Source organism: Rhinoraja longicauda, chromosome 23, assembly GCF_053455715.1.
Source record: "Rhinoraja longicauda isolate Sanriku21f chromosome 23, sRhiLon1.1, whole genome shotgun sequence".
In the NCBI taxonomy this organism is placed as follows: domain Eukaryota; kingdom Metazoa; phylum Chordata; class Chondrichthyes; order Rajiformes; family Arhynchobatidae; genus Rhinoraja; species Rhinoraja longicauda.
In genome coordinates, this window is record NC_135975.1 from 34,407,797 (window position 1) to 34,415,757 (window position 7,961).

Consider the following 7,961-nt stretch of genomic DNA (forward strand, 5'->3'; position numbering starts at 1 on the left):
GCTTTCTCACCCAGGATTAGTTCATTCTCTTCCTTTTGATGCTCAATCTCTGATTTTAGGAACGTGTATCCATACCGCATTTTATTATATTCAGCTCTGTATCTTTCAGCTTCCTAAAACATTAAAAAACGGTCTTCAGTTTCATACAACAAACTAACTAATTATTTTTTTTAATCACTCAAAATTGTTATTAATAAGGAAGGATTTTCCTTGGCATTATTCTCATCTTCTTGTTTCCTGAAGCGCTCCCTTATAAGTGCCTCAAGATCTTGTTGTATTTGTGCTTTTAATAACTCCAGTTTTTGAGGTGTTACTATCTAGGCAAGAAAATAAGAAAGGCCATCAACTGCAGAAACAATTTTGTCTCATTTTAATTTCATCAAAGTCTGTCTTTTCCTTTGCTTCCAAGTGTATAATCCACGTACAACTTTGTAGGTTAATTGGCTTCTGTAAATTATCCCTTATGTGTAAAGTGGTGCACACTGTGGTAAAGAGGGCTGCATTATCACCAGTGATGCTGCCCAACCACGTTACAGCCAGTTTATAGTATTCAGCCCTTGCCACAGTCAATGGGTACACTGGGAGTCAAATTTGTAAGAAGGAGAACTGATGATGACGTGATACCACTCCGGCTTGGTGGATTTAGATTGAATGATGAGGCCAATGTAGGAACAGCACATTCTTCCAAAGATAGGACAGGTGCTCACGGGATGGTGGGAGTGGGGGTAGTTTGAGGTCCTTATGGAGGGTTCTGTGCATTTCTTCTGGCTATGGTGTCTAGAATCTGGGATCACAGTTCTCCTTCCTCCCTCAAGGCACTCCATTCAATTTATCTCCCAAGTGGTGATCACTGTTTGACGTGGCCTCGATGGACTAAAGGCCCTGTTTCCATGCTGTATCTCTAAAGTAAAGGTAAAGCCCTACACTGCATAGGGTCCAAGGAATCCCATGGACTGAGACTGCAGAGGACCAGAGGTGAACATTTACACGATTCCCCTGCCACCCCCCATGTGGGGCTGGTCCACGTACCCCAACAATTGTCAAGCCTGGTTTCAAATACAGAATCAAGTTTGCAAGGGTAGCTTACAACTGGATGCACTCTGATAATCTCTCACTGTTCAATTACTCATGAATTGCAGCATAAAATGAGGCAAATCAGCCCATCAGCCCCGTGTTAACTCACACATCCCAAATCTTCATGTTACCTTCTCCTCTGTAGCCCTACTGCATATCGTCTCTCTTTTACTGATCAAGTCCCCTTTCATAATTTTGCCACTTATTTGCTTTAAGGGGTGATTTACAGTTACCAGTGGGGACACCACCTGCTGGAAACTCATGCCACCATGGACAGTACAAGCAAACTCCACACAGACAGCAATTGAGGTTGTGGACAAAGGCACGTCCCTGGAGCTGAAAGGCAACAAAATAACACCTGTGCCACTGTGTTTCCTATTTTCCCTGCAGATTTCTGAAAGTCCCTAGCAAATCAAAATCTTTATCTCAAGGTTTCACTCTGTACAATAACTCGTGTGACAACTGAAACAGTTGGGGTATTTTCCACACGTTTTATTTTTCTACTGAATAGCTTGTAATTCTGAAAACCATAATTGATTTTTGAATTTCACCAAAAGGATTAAATCCATCAGCATTTTTGTTAAAATAAACACGCTTAAAAACATTTATAAAAACTTGAACAATCAATGTTAATGGGCAAACTTAGATGAATGAGCTCTAATATATAACCTTGTCACTGAAATCAAAATCAGCATACCATTCATCAGATGAGGCTCATGTTATGGTTCCCATTAGCTTACAATATAGGAAGGAAGGTAACATTTGGTGGCGTCTCAGTTTGGCACAGTGGCGCAGCAGTAGAGTTGCTGCCTTACAGTGCCAGTGACCCAAGTTCGATCTGGACCACGGGTGCTGTCTGTACAGAGTTTGTTCGTTCTCCCCGTGACTGCTGTTATTTTCCCAGGTGCTCTGGTTTCCTTTCACGTTCCAAAGACGTGCAGGTTTGTAGGTGAATTGGCTTTTGTAAATTGCCCCTCGAGTCTATGGATGCGAAACTGGGATGACACAGAACTAGTGGACGGGTGAACGTTGTCGGTGTGGGCTTAGTGTGGCCCGAAGAGCCTGCTTCCACGCTGGATCTCTAAATTAAAGCAATTAACTACATTTAAGACTTCTGTCTCGATCACTTCAATGTTCCAGATTTAACTTTCTTATATTTACGACAGAACGTGTCTTTCACAATCTCAAGATTTCACCGTCCATTATACACCCAAGCTGGGTAATGTAGGAAAACATAACAGCCAACTCATCAAGCCTCCATTCATTACATGCAATAAGTGATTATAAAGCATGTGTTCAAGATCAAAACACAAAGTGCTGGAGCAACTCAGCAGGTCGAACAGCATCTGTGGAGGCAAAGGGATGATCAAGTGTTGAAGTTTATCATAGAGGATGATTTGTCACCTATCCTCTCCGATTGTGGTCTGTTGGTCAGGAAGTCAAGGATCCCGTTGCAGAGGGGAGCACTGATTACAAGTTCCACAAGTTTGGAGATGAGCTTGGTTGGGATAATGGTATTGAAAGCAGAGTTGTAGTCTATGAATAGGCATCTGATGTAGGCGTCCTTCATATCCAGGTGTTCCAGGGATGGGTGTTGGACCAGGGAGATGGCATCAGCAGTGGACCTGTTGTTGCGGTAGGCGAAATGCAGTGGATCTGGTAGGCTGGATTTAATGTGTGCCATAACCAGCCTCTCAAGAACTTCATGATTGTGGATGTCAATGTCACTGGACAGTAGTCATTAGAGCATGAGATCTTGCTTTTCTTTGGCACTGGGATGATGGCAGTCTTCGTGAAGCAGGTGGGTAGCTCAGAAGGGAGTAGGGAGAGATTAAAGATGGCCGTGAAAACTCCCCCCAGTGCAGTTTCCAAGGATGCAGCCAGGGGCTCCAGCCAGTTGCTTTCCTTGTATTCACTCTCACGAAGGCCAATCTAACTCCGACAACCGTGATTCTGGGAAAAGGCACACTCGAGTCTGACTTCTGCTCAAAGCGAGTATAGAATGCATTGATCATCAGGGAGGGCTGTAATATCACCAGTGATGCTGCCCGACCACGTTACAGCCAGTTTATAGTATTCAGCCCTTGCCACAGTCAATGGGTACACTGGGACTCAAATTTGTAAGAAGGAGAACTGATGATGACGTGGTACCATTCCGGCTTTGTGGATTTAGATTGAATGACGAGGCCAATGTAGGAACAGCACATTCTTCCAAAGATAGGGCAGGTGTTCGCGGGATGGTGGGAATGGGGGGGGGGGAGGTAGTTTGAGGTCCTTATGGAGGGTTCTGTACGTTTCTTCTTACTATGGTGTCTAGAATCTGGGATCACAGTTCTCCTTCCTCCCTCAAGGCACTCCATTCAATTTATCTCCCAATGCTGTTTTTTGATCCCTATTGTCTCAACATGGCTGAACACAATTTACGTTTGAAAAAAACTCAGTTAGAGCAACTTGGGATCTATTGCCACTTTAAATTTGTTAGGCATTTGCTTAGATTACAATTTATGTAAACTATAACGTCACCTGCATTTTCAGTTCCTCTTGTTCCCTTGTTTTATCTAGCAATTCCCCACGAAGTTCAGCAAGAAGTAGTTGGAATTTCTCCTGAGTACTTTGTTTGTCTGTCAGCATCCGCGTCAGTTCATTCTGGGATTTTGTGTATTCATTCTGCAACCTGCAGCAATAGTCAAATATTTTTACATGAGTATTGCCATTCAACCCGTTTAATAAAAAAAGATAGTTCTACAATTCAAAAGATTGAAGTGCATATTTCATAAGTTCATAACTTCTATTGTGTTGTATACTGCTTGAGTTACAAAGAACACTTTTCTGACAAGGCTTTTTTAAAAATATCATAAGCAATCGCCAAGTTTTTCTCTCGTTTTGACGGCACTGAGCCTGTACTCGCTGGAGTTTAGAAGGATAAAGGGGGACCTCACTGAAACTTACGGAATAGTGAAAGGTCTGGTTAGAATGGATGTTGAGAGGACGTTTCCACTAGTGGGAGAGTAGGTCCAGCGGTCTTAGCCTCAGAATTATAGGACGTTCCTTTAGGAAAGGGATGAGGAGGAATTTCTTTAGTCAGAGGGTGGTGAATCTGTGGAATTCATTACCACAAAAGGCTGTGGAGACGGTCAATGGATATATTTAAGACACAGATAGATTCTTGATTAGTACGAGTGTCAGGGGTCATGGGGAGAAGGAAGGAGAATGGGGCTAAGAGGGAGAGATAGATTGAATAATGGAGTAGACAAAGGGTTAAATTGCTAATTCTGCTCCTATCTCTTGTGACGTTTAACTGGTAATCAGTCTGGCTATCCACTCCTTGCACCTGACATCCCTTGTTATAGAACGGTGAATAGAACCAGCCATACTAATCCACGCTAGTGACGTCTTACTGAGATTTATCCTCGTATCTGGGGGAGATGTGTACCATGCTTAGTCTGCAGTAACTACCCAATTAAATTTTCTTGCAACACCCACACATTATATAATGTAAAAAGGAACTGCAGATGCTGGTTTACACCAAAGATAGACTCAAAATGCTGGTGTAACTCTGCGGGTCAGGCAGCATCTCTGGCAAAAAAGGAATAGGTGGCATTTTGGGTCAAGATGTTTCGGTCTGATGAAGGATCTCGACCCGAAGCGTCACCTATTCCTTTTCCCCAGAGATGCTACCTGACCCGCTGTGTTAATCCAACATTTTGTGCACATTATCTTGCTTGCTTCATAGTACAACCAGTAAATAGGATTGGAAACCTCTCCTACAGTGTCCTGCAGTCAGGAATAAATTCAGGTTATTTGCCTAGAAATTCTAATGAAGTGAGCATTTGAATGATTGTATTTAACATGTTGGCCCAATGTGTCAAGTTTCAGTTATGTCCAAGGTCTCACATTTTTGCAGACGAACATGTGCTGTCCAGTCTTTCTCTTGCAAACCTATGGTGGTAAAGTAGGCAGATGCCGAGTCTGGGTTCGGTGGTGGGGAGATGTTGGAGCTCAGCATTTGGTGGGGATGGGGTATGGTAGGATCGCAAATGGACACTGCGTGTATTGACTTTGGCAGAGATGGTTGCCGTCAGAAACATGGTTTGACTTGTGTTGGGAGTAGAAAGCAGGGAATGGAATTGGAAAGTGTCATACTGACGTGAGAAGGTTAGGAGTGGGAATGGCGATCAGAGAACATGCTGGAGCCACGAGAACATCCTGGAGTCTGGTGCGAGTGTGGACGGCTTTCTGACTGTTCGGGCGGACAGGGACTGCAGAGAGAGTGACAGCGGTCGGTACAACTCTGGTCACATCCCGGTGAAGAGCAAGTGTGTGGCCCGGACATTGAACTGATGGCTATGGGTCTGCGCTGTGCTCTAGGGATTCTCACAGGTTCTGCCCGAGCCAGCTGCCTGCCCCTTTTCCGGGGTTACGTCCGTGCCCGGGTGGGGTTAGAGAGGGACTATGCGAGGTTCACGGATACCCTGGGGGATATCCGGGACCGCTGGGCACCGCGGACGAAGTTGAGTGCATCCTCATAAGTATAACTGGCAGGTCCCACAGTGTGCTCATATTTTCTGTTTTCTTTCAATGATTAGTTTTATAATCAAAGGTGAGAATATTGGGCCGCACAGTGGTGCAGCGGTAGTGTTGCTGCCTTATAGCGCCAGAGACTCGGGTTCAATCCTGACTACGGGTGCTGCCTGTACGGAGTTTGTATGTTCTTCCCGTGACCCATGTGGGTTTTCTCCGGGATCTCCGGTTTCCTCCCACACTCCAAAGACGTGCAGGGTTGTAGGTTAATTGGCTTGGTATCATTGTAAATTGTCCCGTGTAGTGTGCGCAGGATAGCGTACGTGTGCGGGGATCGCTGGTTGGTGCGGACACAAGGGGCTGAAGGGCCTGTATTTCTAAACCAACTAAACCATTTTTGCTTCTCCTACTCTTTCACATTTATATTTGTTATTTCATACAAATTTTTATCTATTTTTTTTAAACTTACTAATTTACTCGCAAACCTTTACTTCTCCCATCATCAATTTTTTGGCCATATGTTGCCACCCCCTAAACTTCCGACAAGTCTCAATCTTACCACCTTTCTTGGCAACATTTTAAACCCCTTCTTATAATCTAGAATTACCCTTTGCCTCCTTGGTTAACAGTGGATGGATCACTTCCCTGTGAATATTATTGAACTCCATCCCCATTGAAACAGGACAGTACCAATCCACAAGGAACTAGTTACAGTCCTATATTGAATAATCTGGGACAGCATTTTTCAAATATAGTGCACATTTTTACTACAGGGCGGAATGTTGGTGCAAAGGTAGAGTTGCTGACTTAGTGCCGGAGACCAGGGTTCGAACACAACTATGGGTGCGGTCTGTACGGAGTATGTACGTTCTCCCCGTGACCGCGTGGGTTTTTCTCCAAAATCTCCAGTTTTCTCCCACACTCCAAAGACTACAGGTTTGTGGGTTAATTGGCTTGGTATAAATGTAAATTGTTCCTAGTGTGCAGGATCATGTCAACGTGTGAGGGTCACTGGTTGGTGCGGACTCGGTGGGCCAAAGAGCCTGTTTCCTCGCTGTATCTCTAAACTAAACTAAACTAAGCATTTGTTCTGAAGTCACCCAGGCCTCTATACACACTTCCCTCCAATTCCTCATCCTCGCACATTCACTTCTGTGTGTTCGTCAGCAAAAATGCACAGCATTTTAAGATTTGCATCGTTTCTATCAAATGAAATTGCTGACAATACCTTGTGTGCTCAGCCTTCAGCGTTTGATAGTTGTTCTTGTGATGTTCACATCTCATTCTCTCATCAATTAACATCTTTTGCAGCTCTGAATCCGCCCCATACAGATCTACCCCCACATTTAGTGGAGACGGCTGTCGGGTAAGATCTTCCATTGCAGAGCACCAACGAACAGATGTCAGCGTTAAAAAAGGATTCAGGAACCAGCTTACAAGAAACTCTCTTCTGAAAAACACTTGTCACGTGCCTGGAAACCTCACTCCTGAAGCCACCTGAAATAAACTGTCACACAAAATGTCATGATCACAAGTTCTCACTCAATTAACCACTCTGATTTGTTGCAACACACATACTAATAAAATTATTCTCATTTAGTTTGCTGGAGGAAAAAAAAAAATCGTTAAAAGATTAAAATACCAGCTAACTCTACAGCAGGACAATGCAAAGAACTGTACTTACACATCCCAGGATCCTAAATATGATGTTTGACCTGTTCTTAATAGGTAATTCTGATTTTATTTTATCATTCCACCGGGTAGCGATGACAGCCTTGCCAACGGTCTGTCTGTCTTTTCGTCTTTTTTGTTATTTTTAGTGTGTTTTAAAAAGTTTGTGTTAATGTTCTCTGGTTTGCTTTATGTAGGGGGGGGAGGAGGGGGAGGGGGAGGAGGGGGAGGGGGAGGGGGGGGGAACTGTTTTTTAATCTCTTACCCTGCCGGAGATGCGATTGTTTTCCGGATCATATCTCCGATCGCTCTGCGGCCTAACATCATGGAGCTGGCGGCCTTGCTCGGGGTTGACTTTGAGCCCCACCGCGGGGCCGTGGACTTACCATCGGAGCCTGAGATCCCTTGCCTGGGATCGACGCTCCAACCGCGGCCTGCGGATTTCAACATCGAGGAGCTCGCAGTCTCGGGTAGAGGCTGATGTCGGGAAGCTCCGAGCCACAGGAGGTTCGACCAGCCCCGACTCGGGAGTCCGATCGCCTGGTGTGGGGAGCCGAGATCCCCTCGATGCGGGAGCTTGATCCCCCCGATGTGAAGGGCCCGACCACTGGCTATGGGAGCCAAGATCGCCCCGTCAACGGAAGGCTCGAGGCCCCCAACCGTGGGAGAACAAAGAAGGGAAGTAGATTGAACTT

At 44.8% G+C, this 7,961-nt stretch overlaps 1 long non-coding RNA gene across 1 annotated transcript; it reads right to left on the minus strand.

Annotated features, from left to right (window-relative positions):
• Positions 1-261: 261 nt before the first annotated feature.
• Positions 262-6,932, minus strand: LOC144604742 (uncharacterized). Its single transcript, XR_013548775.1, has 3 exons — positions 6,824-6,932; positions 3,598-3,748; positions 262-317 (listed from the first exon to the last, which is right to left on the minus strand). It is a non-coding gene; the product is annotated as an uncharacterized LOC144604742 (long non-coding RNA).
• Between the last annotated feature and the right edge of the window lie 1,029 nt (positions 6,933-7,961).